The sequence below is a fragment of the Orycteropus afer genome, unplaced genomic scaffold (genome assembly GCF_000298275.1).
Source record: "Orycteropus afer afer isolate SDZICR_OR568_19922 unplaced genomic scaffold, OryAfe1.0 scaffold00506, whole genome shotgun sequence".
NCBI lineage: Eukaryota > Metazoa > Chordata > Mammalia > Tubulidentata > Orycteropodidae > Orycteropus > Orycteropus afer.
The window spans coordinates 1645102-1663183 of NW_006922093.1; positions in this window are offsets into that span (position 1 = coordinate 1645102).

Consider the following 18082-nt stretch of genomic DNA (forward strand, 5'->3'; position numbering starts at 1 on the left):
GCAAAAGTGAGACATACCAAGGAAACCAAATATACCTTTATAATTATTAATAAAAGGCTAAGGAGCCAAGGTTTTTGTTATAAAATCAGCAAAATGAAAACCCTTGGAAGAATTTATTAAAGCCTCGAGAAATTGTACTGTCAAGAACTAGTTAATCATAAATGTATTAATCTGAATTGCTGAATTTTTTTTTTAAAGGCATTCATATGCAGAGCTTGATGTACCTTGATTAACTTGGCAATTTAGAACATGCTTTCCCCGAAAGCAATGATCAGTTTCTGCTCAAAATAGATTGAACTTCTATATGAATTCATACCACAGTCCACAATGCTAAGCAGTTATGAAGAAGCTGAAATTATATTTTTAAGTTGGCTTTGAAATAAAGTTTCTTTGCTGGGTTTCTTCCCTCAAATAATTCACTTTCTCTGAAGCTACTTTTGTGGATCACAGGACTCTTCTATATACATAAAGTAGCCACCTACAACAATAACAAAGCCAACTACCACCGTGCAAATCCATTGCCACCAAGTTGATTCTGACTCACAGTGACCATTTAGGACAGAGTAGGACTGGTGGCATAGTGCCTAAGGAATTTGACTGCTAACCAGAAGGCTGGTGGTTCAAACCCACCAGCCATTCCTCGGAAGGAAGGTTGGGCAATCTACTTCCATAGTGATATTGCCTCGGAAACCCAAGGAGGGGTCACTATGAGTTGGATCCAACTCAATGGCAGTGTATTAGGACTGCCCCAAAGAGTTTCCGAGGCTGTAAATGTTTCCATGAGCAGTCTGTTTCATCTTTCTTCCCCAGAAAGGCTGATGGGTTCAAAATGTTGACCTTTTGGTTAGCAGCCGAATGCTTTAACCACTAGAGCTCCCTGTTCTACTGTAGAGACAACTTAACTGACCATCTATTTTGTTTCAGGCACAGTTGTAAGTGCTTCACATATATTTTCTCTTACAGTCCTTAGAGCAGCAGTGTAAAGTTGATTGAAAAAGGAATCCCAGGGATTTTAATGAACTTGCTTTTCTAAGGTATACATTGGAGCCAGTATATGAATTCAGATCTGCACTGCTGCTAATCCCAGCACCTGAGTGATAGCTAATTGCCAACCCCAGACTCTGCGAGGAGCCTTTTCCTTCATGCCTATCAAATTATCAGATCTCCCCACTCTGGGACAGCTTTATACCCTAAAATGTAACCAATTAGTGACATTGTTTCTTAATGTGTCCACCTTAATGTGCAACTCTTAAAATTATGATATTAATTTAAGGTGAGATTGCCTTAATTTTTAGAGAATAATTTCTTGCCTCCCTCACTATGGGGGTGGAAAGAGAGAATATTGAAGTTAATTAAAATATTTTTTGACATTTGAAACATAAATATCTTAAACTTTTTTTTGTTTTAAAGTCTTTGGTTGAATTTAAATTAGGTTAGAAAACACAAGATATTCTTTAAATCCTTTTTAGTCTATTTTCTAGAGTTATAAAATCTTGGTCACCTGCCATTTATTTTTTGGTAGAATAGGATGGATATTGAAAAACCTTAGTAAATATCATGGATCATCTATAAAGGATAAAAACTTTTAACAATTTCAACAGACTACTGTTTTTTTTAAGGGAACTGTGCCTCTTAGTTATGGAAATGAAATTGTTTTGCCATGAAAATAAATTAGATAAATTAATGTATTAATATTATTTGAAATGGTAATATCTTGGCAAGGTCATACTGAAAAAAAAAAAAAAATAGTTTTTCTTCCCATACCCTGGGCAGTGGTTAAGTGCTCAGCTACTAATCTAAAGGTCAGTGGTTCAAACTTACCAACCAGTTCCTGGGAGAAAGTTGAGGCAGTCTGTATCCATAAAGATTACAGCCTTGGAAATTCTATAGGGAAGTTCTGTTTTGTTTTCTAGAAATTCTATGAGTCAGAATCATTTAGACAGCAATGTTTTTTTTTGGGGGGGGGGCGGGGCAGATAACTGCCCTTTTCCACTAAACAGACCTTTTCTATATCAAAGATTTTACATCTTAAAACACACTATGAGGGGGAAAATGTTCAATGAAAGCTATTAAATAAAATTATTAGTGACTCTTTTTATTAACACATTTTAATAGTCTATGTGACAGGGAAGATATGCATCTTATTACTTATTTATTCTTTCATCACACTGTTCTTTCCAGTCTGGAATAATGTCATCACTTTGAGTGGTATCTCTATCTCTTTACAACATTTGAACAGGGAAGGCAGGGCAGGAAGCAAGAAAAGCCTCTCTTTCCCTGCGATCCTGTGAGGCACGTCTGTAACTATGCTGTGTAAGCTTGTTCTTTGTATTCCCAAAAGCCAGTGTGAAAATGGGTCATTGTCCCTTGGTAATGGCATAATATTCTTCCTGCAGAATGAGTGGATATCACATCATTCATGCCATTCATCAGTGCCTTTGCATATTAAAATTAGAATAGAAATTTGAGATATTTTTATTGGCTCCATAACTTCAGCATTATTTCTTCCTATGCAAGGTTTTCAAAGGTAGGGTCAAGGAAAACATGGTTTTGTATTCTAACCTCCATGTTTGTACCTTCAGAATATTTTTAGGTTAAAGTAGAAGTAACATGAAATCTGAGTTTCCTGCCCGAACTTTTATGTACTTTCAGAATCATCTATATTAAATAAATCATTAAGTTATAGCCTATAGAATTTTTCAATAGAGAGAAGCATTATATGACAACTAAACATGTAAACATTGAAAAAATATTAATTACTAGGACATCCGTAAAGACCATACATACGAAATAGTATCAAGTAATTTCAGTATGAGTATCAGGAAAATAATTTTTTTGAAGGAGAATGAAGAAATATAATTAAGACCATTTACTTTAGATTGACTATTATGTGAATTAATGCATTAAGAGCCTTCATTCAACAAATACTTGTTACATACATACTATCTGCTGGATACATTTATTTCTAAACATGAAGTTCCATGCACTACAGATGCAGCATTAAAGAAAACAGCCAAAATCTCTCATAAGCTTTGTTCTGGTTACCTAGTGCCACTCTAACAGAAGATACTACGAATGGAATGGCCTTACCAAACCAGATTTTATTCTTAAAATTTGGAGGCTTTAAGTCCAAGTTCAAAGTGCCAGGCTCTTGGGGCTGTGTGATAGCCCTTCAACCTTGGGCTTCAGCTCTGCCTTCTGCTCCTGGCCCACTAGAGCCAGAGGCTTTTCTTCACTCAGACAGCTGCTGGAGGCTGAGACTGACAAGCCCAAGGTTGACAAGTAAAAAGGCACAGTCCAATGTTACCAAACTACATGGCAGGCCATTAATTCAAGTCCACTGAAAGCCCCAAGGTCAGCAAAGCATGGCAGGCTGCTGAACAACGAAATGGCTACATGCTGGGTTCAAGTGTGCCATAATCTAGAGACCATTCCCAAAGCTGTTTCTTGTATTCAGGAAGCAGACCACATACCCAAAGGCCACTGCTCAGTTACTCACAGTAGATTCCACCATGGAGTTGATTACCAGTCCTATCATGGGGAATACTACATCCAGCTACCCAGCCACTCAACCAGGCCTAGCCAAGTTGACACTCAAACTTAACCACCACAAGCTTAATGTCTAGTAAGAATTATTACCTATATTTAAGTCATTTCAATTTTAATAACTTATGCTTCCCATATTACATTTCTTAGTTTTTCAATATTATATATTCTGATGGCTATCCTCTCAAACAATGTAAGTTGGGAAAGATTCTCTGTTAAATGTGACCCAGAAAGGTGGCAAGTGTTATGGTCTTTTACCTTACATCTTTTAGAACTTTGAATCTCATTAAGATTTATTTTAAACATAAAAAGCAGCTTTCCTTTTCTTTAAAGACTTGTAAATACACATATAATTATTGCATAGTATATATGAGTCAGAATCATCTTGACAGCAAGACAACAAGTAATACCAATACATATATTTGTATTGTAGTAATATGTTGTTGTTATGTGCTGTTGAGTTGTCCCTTCCTTGGGTTTCTGAGGCAGTATCACTATGGAAGTAGATTGTCCCATCTTCCTTCTGAGGAGTGGCTGGTGGGTTTGAACCACCAGCCTTCTGGTTAGCAGTCAAGTGCCTTAGGCATTGTGCTACCAGAGCTCCTGTAGTAATATGTAGTAATATCTTTATACCTTGTCTACTTTTGCTGGGCAAGCTATTCAGAAATTCCTCCCTTCTTCCTGATTTTACTGCCTTTAATTACATTATCTAGATTATATGAGTTTTCTGTGGAAAGTAATTGAATATATGTAGAATCTCATCATTTCCATACTACTTCATTGAGCTGATATAAAAATTGGGCTTCAAGTCTAGAGGGTATAGTCATTTTAGTCATTTATTTAGTTGTAAGGAAATAAAAGGCGGATTGGAAGAAAGGTCTGGTGATCTCTTTCTCAAAAATCAGCAACTGAAAACACTGTAAAGCACAGTCCATGCTGACCCATATTGGTCACTGTGAGTCAGAGTCCACTTGACTGATACTGGTTGCTTAAAAGGAGGATAAATGACAACATAGTCAAAGCTTTTTCATTTATAAGCAAGGGTTGGAAACATCAAAGTTCACTCAGGTAAAGATGAGTTACATATAAATAAATCTACTTGGAAAAAGATTAGTAATTTAAATGACTATTTAGTAAGATCCAATTGTAGCTAATTGGCCTCACCCTGCCACAGGCTTCCAATTGTGAGTTGTTGGATAAATCTCAGGGAGCAAAGGGAAGCTTTTAGGGTGGGCAAGTTTATAGAGGAAACAAACAGTCACGTTTGATACTGCTCTATGGGGCTCTGCTCTCAGACAGCCTGTGTGGACACCAGCTTAGCCAAAGTGTTTCAAAGTTCCAAATGTTTGGTTAGAAAATATATATGTGTACACACATATGCACATGCATATGTATACATACATATGTGTACATATTTACATAGTTGCATATATATACACACATATACATATTCTAAATTGTCTGCCTGCTGGCTTTCGTTTCTCACCTATTTGGCTCAGCTTTTTGCTCACCACTTGTTTTGATTCTCTAGTACTGCTATGACAGACGTACCATAAATGTATGGTCTTAACAAACAGGGATTTATTCTCTTACAGTTGAAGGCTAGAAGTCCAAGTTCAAAATGCCAGCTCTAGGGCCTGGATGAAAGCCCCTCGACTTGGGCTTCAGCTTTGCTTCTTGCTCTGGGCCCACTGAAGCTGAAGGCTTCTTTTAGACAACTGCTGGCTGCTGATGCTGACAAACCCAAGGTCGACAAGTAAAAAGGCACAGTCCCAATATTACCAAATCACATGGCAGGCTGCTGAATAACAACTGAGCTACGTGCAGGAATCAATCATGCCAAGCACTACAGACCATTCCTGAAGCTTCTCCTTACATACTGGGAGCAGACCACATCCCTAAGGCAACTACTCAGCTGCTCACAGTAGATTCCACCATGGAGTTGATTACCAGTCTTATCATGGGGAATGCTACATGCAGCTGCCCAGCCACTCAAAACCAGGCTCAGCCAAGTTGACACATAACTACCACACCACTCCTTCAGTTCACATTTTCCCAAGTTTCTTGGCATGTTCCCCCATTCTCTTTTATTTTTAACAACTTTTCCTCCCTTTTAATTTAGGGATCCCTTTCCACCTTTCAAATTCTAAATCCTCCTGCTTTGTGCTTTGCAAAATTTTTGAACTACAGTTTTGTTCATTTTTATGTTGACATGTAAAGCTCTGAAATGTTAACTCATTGATGTTAGCACATCCTTTTTACATTCTTTGGAAAATGTTAGTGTTACCCTAATGATATACTTAGAAGATTTTATGAGTATTTCTTCTTCTTCTAGGATAAATTAACTTTACATTGATTTTTGTCATCATCTGTGCTAACATACTGATAGATAATATTTTGCTTAGTGTGTTGCTCTGAAAAGATACATGTTCATATTTCATTTCTGAAATTAGAAAGTTACAGGATGATGAAGCCAAACAGTTGTAGGATTTGGGACTAGACATTAAGAAAAAAATTCACAAATGTGGCCTCTGGAGCTTAGAAGTAGACTCTATTAATAGTGTAGCAGCTGGGATGAGGAAGGAAAGAACTAATGCAGAAAAACCATCTCAGAACAGAAGGTCAGAGGTTAATGATTAGGGACTCAATAGAACAAAGCATAACATCCTTAAGAATTGTTAAGAAACAAAATATCTCCCAGATTATGAAATTAAGAAGTGCGGATTTGGAGTATAATTAGTTGAAAAATAGGATAGTGATAATCTGCCAGTGAGAAACACGATGGCTTGTACTTGATTGGTGTCCAGATGATGTTTGGTATGTATGAGACATGAAGAGTCTCAGGTTTACTGATTTTTAACATGGCTGTGTCATTTGTTTCAGGCAATAGGTGAGTAGCACTTTATTTGGTATATATTTTAAATCCAGCCTATCAGGTTAGGCCTCAGAACATTTACTTGTTCTAATAGTTCATACATCCATCTCCCTTATGTTTAACATTATTAAGTGACTTTTCCAAAAGGATATCTAATGAACAAGAGTCATGAAGACTGAATCGTAGAACAGCACATTTGCTGAATGTGGGTTTCTCCCACTGCTAAGCTGCACAGGCAAAACAAGTCCTCCCACTTATCATGTGGCACAGTGAGGAATACATTTTTCAAAAAAGAAAGGAAAAAAGCCCACTAACAAAATGAATATGTAATAATATAATGTAAGAAGATATATGTATGAGATAACGTATGGGCTCATTTAATATATACTTAATAGATTCATTTATTTAAGAAAAGGAAGCATATGGCTGAGTTCTCTGTACTTTTCAAAGTTGTGGATCTGATAAAGGAAGATTTAGAGTTCATACAGCAAATATGTTTTGCTACCTACTGTATGCCTGACCGTGAAGTACATGTTTTAAAAAATACTATGTTTGACAGTTCACAGAAACTATGAACATTTGTTCAGTTTATTGAAGTGAGGCTTATCATTAAAGTAAAAAAGAGTAAACCAGCAGCCAGGCTGGCATTCTTTAAAATGCCCTACATGCTTCTCTATTCACTTAATACTTTAATAATTATGAACAGAAAATGTCGCATATCCAGCTATTTCCATGAAACTTACTTTTGACACTTTCTTTACTGGAGTTTATGAATGATTTCAGAAATTTATAAGAATACTCTTGTCTCTGTGTGCCAAATATACTTACTTGAGAGCCTGGTCTCATTTTAATTGGGAAACCAATTATGACATAGCTCTCTGTTAGCTGTCAAAAACTAATATGGGAGCAGAACATTATACACATTATATAGAATGTTCCTGGAGTGTATGAATATATTCTTATTTATTTTCATATCTTTAGTATCTTCAAAGCCAATCTCAGTGCCTGAAATGAAGTAAGTGCTCAATGAACTAAGCTACAGTAGAAAAGGAAGAGAACCACCTTTTTACCGCCTGTGATACCACAAATAGATTTAGTGCCGTTGTTTCCAGTTGTGTTGTTCTCTCACTCCTTTAGAGAAAGCAACTAGGTTTCTCTTGTGTGTGGTAACAAACCTGGCCAAGTGCCAGAAAACAGAATCACTTTCTTAATAATTTTTTTTAGAAGATAACATAACGAAGATGAGGCTGAAACATGTCTCTTTATGTGTGAAGGTGGGATATATGAAAGAAAGGAACAAAGATCCATGTGTCAAAAACATAATGTCAAATATTGGGGACTTCTAGATGATCTTATATTGCTCTGTCAATGTGTATATTTCACTACAAGAAGACAGCCAGGAAGCAATCCTTCCAGTCTGATCTTCATTAGTCTGTCTCTAACTGCAGTGTTGAGTCCATCTTTTTAAAGGTCTTTAAGAAGAAATTGATGATTATCTAGCTGCTAATGGAATTGAAAGTTATTTATATATAACTTTCATTTTTTATTGCTGTCATTATTATTATTATACTGTTTTTATAAAAGTAGATAGATAATTTATTAATACTGGAAAGTTCATTTAAAGCCTAAAGGGAAAAGGCAATATTAAAATCAAAGGTAAGGATTGCAAAGCAATGTGAAAATGGCCAATATTGCCATTTTAGTGCAATAGTGGAATAACGTATTCAATAGTATTGGACTTTTCCAAATTTAAAAACAAATAAAAATTAAAAAATAAAACAAAGTTTAGTATTTTGAAACTAACAGTGTCTAGTTAGCTGTACTTTATTGTTATGTTGCTACAAAACAATGAAGGTTATATGGCAATAGTAAAAGAATATATCCTTATAGGTAATATCTGTTTTCCCCGTATATTTTTGTATATAATACTGTATGTGTGTGTTTGTTCTGTATAGAAAAAAAAATCAATAAAGTGCCATTGATTCAGAGCACTCAGCCTACATGTTTTAGTAAAACTGAACCACTTTGCCTATGGCTGGCATGAAAGACACCCTTTGATATAAAATGCTGAGCGAAAGGAAATAAGGAATGTTTCTCTTTCTTTTAGCAAAAATATAGGGAATAGAGAGGCAAATGATTCACAATATAAATTTTTTTTAAAAAAAAAACAACTTAAAAATCCCTTGAATAAGACATTTACAAGTATGCGTGAGTAGCATATTGTCTGGTTCTCAGGGAAAAGGGTGAAGATTAGTGTTCTATTATGTAGAGTTCAATGTGTTGCATTAGTGCCTTAAAATAACTTGTATGGTTATGTAAAAACCAATTAAGTTTTAAAATACCTTTAGAAAGTAACTCACTAAAAATCATTTTGCCCTCCTTCACTAGTTTTAATTCTTAAAAGTTATTATTTACATAAATTAGTGAGGTATGAATAGGGGGAAGAAAAGCTATGTTGTGTTTTAAGTGGCTGTTTAGTCAGAGTCCCTGGACATCAATTGTTTCTTACAGTTATACATTTTGTTTCTAAGTAGCACCCAGTGCAAAATAATCTGAGAATTGCTTAGCAAAATTTAAATTACTACATTTGGGACAATGAAGGAAAAATTGATGAACAGATTGTTGATGGGCGATTTCATTCTCACTAAGAGAATACCGTCCCACTAAAAGAAAGAGAGGAAGGCCTTTGCATTATTAAAAGCCAATTCTGTAACACTGTTGGGAATTTGGTTGGGCCATGGATGCTGGCAGGTTGTCAGGGAAACAGGAATAATGCAACTGAATGCATAGTCTTGTACAAAATGGTGTTAGCACTGCTGCTTTTGATTTTCTAATGACTGTTCTGGAGTTTTAACAGTAAAATTAATAGAAAGGAACATATTTTCTAGTTTAATTACATGTACCTCTCTGTTAGTGCAGAAGTAATAAAATATTTTCTCTAGGTATATCGTATTATAAGAAGTTCTGGTGGCATAGTTGTTAAAACATTTGGCTGCTAACTGAAAGGTCAGTGGTTCAAACCAACCAGCCACTCTGCATGAGAAAGATGAAGCTCTGTCCTAAAGGATCACTATGAGTCAGAATTGACTTGATGGCAGCAGAGTTTACAGTATCATGCCTATCATCCAAAGCAAAAAATATGTTTTCACAACTACATTTTGAAATTGATGGTTTGATAACTAATGTGTTATATATTAATTTTTGATGATTACATTGCTGACCCATTATCATATAGTGATTTATTTTCTAATACCTTTTTTTGGAATTTGTTAAAGTTATCCACATTCATATTCTCGTGAAATCTATTTGTAGTGTATTTTTTTTGAGAAAAGCTATGTTCTGATGGTGTAATTAGACCCCCAATATTAACCATAAATGCATGAAGACACACTTCTAATAATATATTGCTTTGATTACAAATATTTATAATAATTCAAAACTACAGAAATATTGAAAATAAAGAAATTGGGCCTTCCATGCAAGACTAATAAAGACTCTCACTAAAGTAAGAGAGAGCTATAAAATAGTTGTTGATATATTAGAAGTTGATTTTTCTAAATATATATATATATATATATATATATATATCTCCTAAATTTAAATATATATAAAAAATGTATGTGTGTGTGTGTGTGTATATATATATAAAATCAGACCATAAATAATAAACTATTTAAATTATGAATCTAATGAGGTTGCATATAGGCAAAAGAAGCCTAGTTATGAAATAATAATGAGTTTTTTGGATATGGCACATCTCTATTGAGAATGCATATTTTCCTCAGTGTACTTAGGGAAATTTATAATGTTGCTTTACTATTTATAAAGGAAAATTCATTCAGCATATCCTTGCATTCAGGACCACCCATCAACATTTCTCAAAATTACCTCAGCTAATTTCCTCCCACATCTGGGTCACTTCATTTTCCACAGATAAAAACCAGTTGCCATCAAGTCAGTGATTCATGGCAGTTCCGTTCTGATTCATAGCAACCCTATGTGTTGCAGAGTAAAACTTTGCTCCATAAGATTTTCAAGACTGTGAGCTTTAGGAAAGGTTCCTAGTATTACAAATGGTTTGTACTCAACTACTAACCAACAAGTTGGCCATTTGAATATACCTAGCAGCTCTGTGGAAGAAAGGCCTGTCAATCTACTTTCATAATATTACAGACAAGACAACCTTATGGGGAAGTTTTACTCTGTAACTGATGGGGTCATGATGAGTCAAGAGTGACCCAACAGTAGCAGGTTTTGGACCTTTCTGAAGGAAATTGCCAAACTTTTCTTTTGAGGTACCTCTCAGTTCAAATGACTAACCTTTCAATTAGTAGTTGAGTGCTTAACCCTTGGTGTAACTCAAGGACTCTGTTTTCTTCCAGCTGACTGACTTACTGTGTGATTTCAAGGCAAGTTACATCACTTCTGTGACCCTTTGTTTTATGTATAAGATGGTATAAATTATAATAGCTGAAACAGACATGCTCAATAATTACTCACTTATATTTTCACTGTGATCCTGACTCTATGATTTCTTCATGCTGCATCAATGCCCTGTGTTCCTCTTGCTACTATTCAAACTAGGCATGTTTTAAAGTAATAATAAAACATTTTTCTTTAATATTATTTGAACACAAGAAAATCAAGACTCTGTCACTGTACTTTTGTTCTTCTTGTGAGATGCAAATAATGTGTGGAGTTTCCCTATGATAGCAGAAAAAGCAAGCCAAGTCTCCCAAGAGAACTTGTCAACCACGAGTATGTAATAACAATACTAGAGGAAAAATAGAAAAGATATTACAACTGGAAAAATCTTGCCATTGTGATAAGTTAAAAACAGATTTGAATCATTTGGCTAAAAGAATAAATATTGGATATTGTCTCTTCCTTTAAGATTGATATCATGGAGATACTGTGTAATTAGGAATTCTCTATTATACCCGAGCGTGTTACATCCATCATACCATTGATTTGGTAGCCACAAAACTCACATGGGGTCCGACAGGCAGACTTTTCTCAAGGCCAGGTCTTGGTGAAGGAATTCTGTCAGACTGTGATATTTGGCCACACTTGTTTGTCAGTTTGTCACCCTGTGGTGGCTTGTGTGGGGCTGTGATGCTGGAAGCTATGCCACCAGTGTTCAAATGGTGGAAATTTTTCAACAGAATTTCCAGGCTAAGTCAGACTAGGAGGAAGGACCCTTGTTTACTGAGAAAAAGATTTGCCTTGGGAAAATTTGCAAAAGATTTCTTTAGTGTTGAGGAGCAAGGGTGCCACTTTGGAGACTAAGGGGTGCCTGACCCAAGCCATGATATCATCAGTTTCCTTATATGCATGTGAGAGCTGGACAATGAGGAAGAAAGCCTGAAGAAGAAATGATGTGTTTGATTTATGGTGCTGGCACAGAATATTGAAAGTGCCATGGACTTCCAGAAGAATGAACAGATCTGTCTTGGAAGAAGTGCAGCCAAGATGCTCCTTGGAAGTGATGATGACGAGACTTTGCCTCACGTGCTTTGGATCTGCTATGAGGAGGACTAGTCCCTGGAGAAGGGCATCATACTTGGTAAAACAGAGGCTCAGCCAAAAAGAGGGAGACTCAATGAAATGGCCACAGTGGCTGCAGTTCTGGGCTTAAACATAGAACTATTGTGAGGAGGGCGAAGGACTGGGCGGTGTTGAATTGTTGCACAGAGGGTCACTATAATGCGAGCCGACTCAGCAGCACCTAGTAACAACAACATGATGCTTACAAACATGTACTTGCCCTGCACCCGTTTATATTTCCATTTGGAACACAATTTATTTTTTCCTGTTTAGACTCAGCTGACAGTATTTTCACTTCTTTTTGTCCCCTTCACCTCTGACTATAGATTGTCCTAGTTGCTGGTTTATCTCAACGACTCTGTAGTCTAGTCCAAATATTATTGTATTGTGTCTTTTTAAAAGTGAAAATCATGCCGTTACATCAAGCTTAGGAGAACAGATTCTTTGGAAAGAACATTTCATGGGCCTTTTTACTCTGAATATAACAGATACTTATCTTTTATTGAGGGAACTAAATGAACAGTTCATCAGCTTATTTCTCCCATATACATCTATTCCAGTGCCTTTACAGACAACATATTAGTCCAACAGCAGTAAAAGAAATTCCCGACCTTGCCTATTTTTGAAAGACTAGAAAGTTAAACTATACCCTGTAGCAATCAGTCATCAAAATCATTTCTTTTCTGCTTCAAAAGTGTGTATGTGGATTTTTTAAAGTGCTAATGAAAGCATTACAGAGATTAGCTTTTGAAGTGGTGAGCAGCTTTCATTTATTTTCCTTCTGGTATTCCCTGTGCCGCCAGCTAAAATTTAGAACCTTAAAAAATGCTACTCGTTGGTGCTAAATTCAGTTGATGTTCTATCAAAGTGCATTTGGATTATCAAAGCTTCATTCTTATCTTGCAGCTCAGAATTCCTGAGAGAACACTAGTTAAGTTAAAATTGACAAGGCTTGTGTCTGGTATTTTCAAACTAGAAAGCTCTCACTTCCTTACCAGTGCCTACCTACCTGTGCTAGTTAACTCTTTCTCCTGTTGCCATGCGGGGAGACAGCTTCTGCACTGTGATGACAGGGTGGCAATGTTCACTTACAAAAGGAAAAGAACAGCTTCAGTTCTTAGTGCAACAGGCGAGAGCTACATAGGAACTACTAACAGGAATAGTTTTATAATCAGATAAGAACATTTTAAAAATGCAGGAAATTTGAACACTTTATGTGTGGTGTGTGTGTGTGTGTGTGCGTGTGTGTGGTTTACATTATTTCCTAAAGGAGGACTCTTTATTTTGGGTTTCTTTAAAGTATTTTGCAAACTAATGATTCCAGTGATGATTTTATAGCTATAGTTTTTTTCTTTTCTTGGCTATTGTAAGTTAGCACCAGTCAAATTTACTTTCATTTCATAGTGCTTTTAGATTTAATATTTTTCCTTCAGAGTTTCTACAGTTGTTAGCTCCCCAAAACATGAAATTTGGCGATTCCTTGTATGTTCTATCTTTATAAAAAATTCTACCATTGAATTCAATCAGGTAAGACCAATATCAGCTCCCAAATGAACCCAATACTATGTGGAGACTCTCTTGGAACCATATGTTTTCATTTTAGGCTTTGATGATCCTTGTGTGTCACATTAAAGTAATGCTTTTCCAAAAATTAGAATAGTCAATTGGTCTTTGGATTCTATAGTCTTCTCAGGTTATATAAAATGAGAAAGTTTCATTAAAATGATGGGCGCAAAGATCACTTTTAAGGAACTCCAAAGAGATGAGCAGTGTACGAATTTTAAAAACCAAAAACAATTGAACAAAAACAGCTGGCGCAAACCTTGCATTTACTGAGCCTGGCAATAAATGAAAGGTCCATGATTGGGTACAAGTTAGAAGGCACAGACAGCATGATCAAATGGTTATACTTTAAAGGAGACTGTTTTGTGAAAGCCAGGATCCTGTCTTTTCCATGAGCTGCCTGGAGGGGCCTGAGCCTTAGATAAACAGGGTTTCCTGTAGCAACAAAAATTGTGGGCCTGCTCTAATTGAAAACAGAGAAATGGGGCTTTAAGTGATCCTTTTCTTTATGGTCTTGGAATCAACCAAGCTGACCACAAATTTCACATTAATTCAAGTGAAGCTAAACTAGAGTGAAAGGGACCTTGGTGGTTCAGCGGTAAAGTGCTTGCCTTCCATGCAGAAGACCCAGGTTGGATTCCTGGCCAGGGCGTCTCCTGCACAGCCACCACCATATGTCAGTGAAGCCTTGCATGTTGCTATGATGCTGAACAAGTTCCAGCCGAGCTTCCAGATTAAGACAAATGTGGAAGGGAGGCTTAGTGATCTACTTTAGAAAATAAACGGGACAAGCCTTTGGTCACAACAGTGCAATACACAGCTGATAATGGCATGGTGTAGGATCAGGTAGCGTTTCTGTCTGCTGGATATGGGATTGCCATGACTTGGAATCAACTTGAGGACACCTAACAATAACAAAATACATGGTCCACAGTTCAGCTGATGTTCCAAACCAAACAAACACACTGCCGTCGAGTTGGACCTGACTCATAGCAACCCCTCCTTGGGTTTCTGAGGTGGTATCACTATAGAAGTAGATTGCCCAACCTTCCTTCCTAGGAGTGGTTGGTGGGTTTGAACCACCAGCCTTCTGGTTAGCAGTCAGATGCCTTAGGCACTACATCAGTGACCATTTTCATTGGTCATTTATCATTGTAATCTCCAAAGTCTGCTTGGAACTGACCAGAACACTTAAACTGCTCTTTGATGAAGAGTCCCAAGAAGGACTATGTCCCAATATTGGCATACTTTATAGCTATTTATATTGCAGTGAAAGGTTTGAGGTAAAATGCAAGAAATTCCTGATGGACACAGAATCTTAATTTTAACAAAATGTGTTTATAATACATGTTTTTCTCTTTTGTCTCTCTCCTCTTTTCTCTTGACTACATACATACATGTAATCACTTCCTGTAAAATTAGTTCTGTAACTGGATCAGACAAGAATAGAGTCAAAGGCAGCTTCTATAATAAATAACTTTAATGGAATGTACTTAAGTTCCATTTTAATATGTATGTACATAAAATCTTGGCACCTTTGTTTGAAACTGTATACCTATTAATATTTACTATTTTCATCAAAACCAAACTAACAGAAGAATTCAATGTTTTACAAGTTGATACACTTTGAATTAAGGGTGTTCAACTGGCGGTGCTTTCCTGCTTTAGGATAGCTCTGAAATTTCTGACAATTTTAAATCAAAGTCTTTTTTCAGGCAAGTTTTCATGGTAATGGATAATAGCTGGAAGCCCTTTTATTCTCATATATATGCTCTTTCTTATATAAAAAGAACATTCTTTCATAAGATGTTTTTAACATCTGTTCTATAAAGTATGATAGTGTTCATTTAATTGATACTTAGACAAACAAAGCTACCAAATATCAACAACAAAGTTTTTCAAAAAATGTAAATACTGGCACTCAGACATAACTGTATAGATAGAAAAAATAAGTGTTTATATTCTAGCACATTTTCACACTGATTTAATTACTGTGGCTTTATATTTAATGTCCACGTAACAAGGAAAGTAGCTCTCAATGATCTTTATCAACCATCGACATGATTTCAGATGTTTTTGAATTATAAAGTAAACAATTTCTGTTTGATTATTAGGGATGTGGTTAATATATATGTAAACATCCATACACACATATACACTTATATCTATATATAAACACATATATATACAGATATATGTAAAATATTGATGCTTACTTTTATAAATAAAGGGCTGAAGAGGGTATAGTGGCTATTACAATAATAATAACTAGGCAATAGCTAAAATAAAGATAATGGAAGGAGAAAGACACAATCATCATTTGTTGTAGAAGATGTTTTATTTAGAAACCTTCCCAGGCCATTCATCATTTAATTCAAACCCTCTATGACAAGCCAAGTTTAAAATTTTTATGTTCTAAGATACCAAAAGAAGCTCTGGTAGTATAATGCCTAAAGCATTTGACTGCTAACCAGAAGACTGGCAGTTCAAACCCACCAGCCACTCCTTGGAAGGCAGCTTGGGCAATCTACTTCTGTAGTGATACCACCTCGGAAACCCAAGGAGGGGTCTCTATAAGTCGAGTCTGACTCAATAGCACATAACAACAATAATAACAAGATATCAAAGTTCCTTTAAAAAAGAAAAATCTAACCTCATGTCTTATAGAATTATAAAAACAAAAACAAGTTGTCCTGTAGCCTTTTGGCAGTCAAGATACATTCTGCAGAAATACAAAATAATGCTCTTAAAACAGAGCATGGTTAAACACCTGTCAGGACAAACAACCATATGGTAGCTGAGATCATACGTTTTTAGAATTATGGCTTTTAAAGATTATGAAGTTTGAAGGATTTTTAGCAGATTGTCTTATATTCCTAGAATGTTCATCTCTCAGACAGTTCTATTTGGAGAATCTGGAATGTATGATACAATATATCACTGAGGACATGGGGAAGAATGCTGTGTTCTTTGCTTGAAGCCACTATGCATTGGGTAGGTTGCAGAACTCTGGATCATACAAATCATTATACAAGACTTGCACAATGAGTGAAAACCAAGACAGCCTAGAGTGTGCTGCTTGTGGTAGGAATCTTGTGGGAGTTGGCATTGTATGACTGAACAAGACTTGGACTGGAAATTAAAACCCTCCTTTTTGTCCTTTATATCATTTCTGTGACCTTTAGCTGATCATGTAGCATGTTTCAGTCTTAATAGGCTACCCTGCAAAAGAAGAAAGAGGTTAATGATCACAAAGTCTTCTTGCAAAATGAGCAGTTTCTGTTTTTTCTTACTTTATAATTGTTTTAGCCAGCAGGATTGCAGGATTACTTTATTATTTCATAGTGCATACATTTTTACAAGATGGCCCAGATATTTTAATGTGCATCACTTATGATGAATTAGTTTTAAAACAAAAGAAAATGTCGTATTTCTCAGTCGTAGCAAAGTTCTAAAAGGTCTGCAAAAGAGGGCAGTAAAATTCCCCAAATGCAAAAGCTTTAGAAACAGTTTCCACAGACAACTGGCTAACATTATTCTTTATTGTGCTTTCACTGCTCTCCTGTTTCAGAAGACGTCCGTCTTTCCTTAGGACCACTGGGAACTGCCCTCTGAGGTAGGTCTCACCAGTAACTTCTGCCTCTTGGACATGGACATTGCTTAGAGTGCAGGAATTGTGAGGGACCAGTCCTGAGGCCTACAGTTTCCTTCAGAGTGCTGTACTCATTCCTTTGATTGTTGTGTCTGGTCACAGCAGTTGGGATTCAGCACACTTTGTTGGGACCCCGACTGATGTCAGGCTCTTTCAGTGTTCTCTCCCCATTCCCTGTGCATTAAATGAGGTCCTTCCCTGAGACAGAATTCAGATGGTCTTTTTTGACTTTCTACTTTGAAGGTCAATTGCTTTGGCAGCATTCTAACCTTTCATCTATCTGAATATGGATTAGTTATCTGAATTTTCTGTAACCTCTTCAAATTATCATTTGAATGATAAACAAATGTTAAGGGTAAATTTTTCTTACCTGCAATAGAGAAATTAAATCAGAAAACACTTTTTTTTTTTTTAATCAGTGAAGCTGAGGTTGGAACCCCAAATCACTATAAGGAAAAAGATTAAGTCTTTCACTCGTCACCCTGGCTAGATTCCCGCAGGCATCCTGAACTGTGTTTTCTGATTCTTAGGGAGAACAGAAGTTTTGCCTTCATGCCTGGAATTATCTAGCTGAGTTAATTTTTTGGACTTGCCAAAAAGTCATCCCATTCTAAAAAAGATCTCTCCTTTACAAGACCTTTCACCTCTCTATACAATCATTTCTTCATTTTCCCAAACTCTCCTTCTCTAATACATACATTGCCTTAGGGTAGTGTATGCTTCTTATTCATGTTTTAGTTCTCTGGTTTCTGGTATCATCTTTTCCATGTCACTGTTGTTGTTGTTAAGTGCCGTCGAGTCGTTTCCGACTCATAGCGACCCCATGCACAGCAGAACGAAACACTGCCCGATCCCGCACCAGCCTTTTAATTCTTCCATGGCAAGCAGTTTGCATTCAT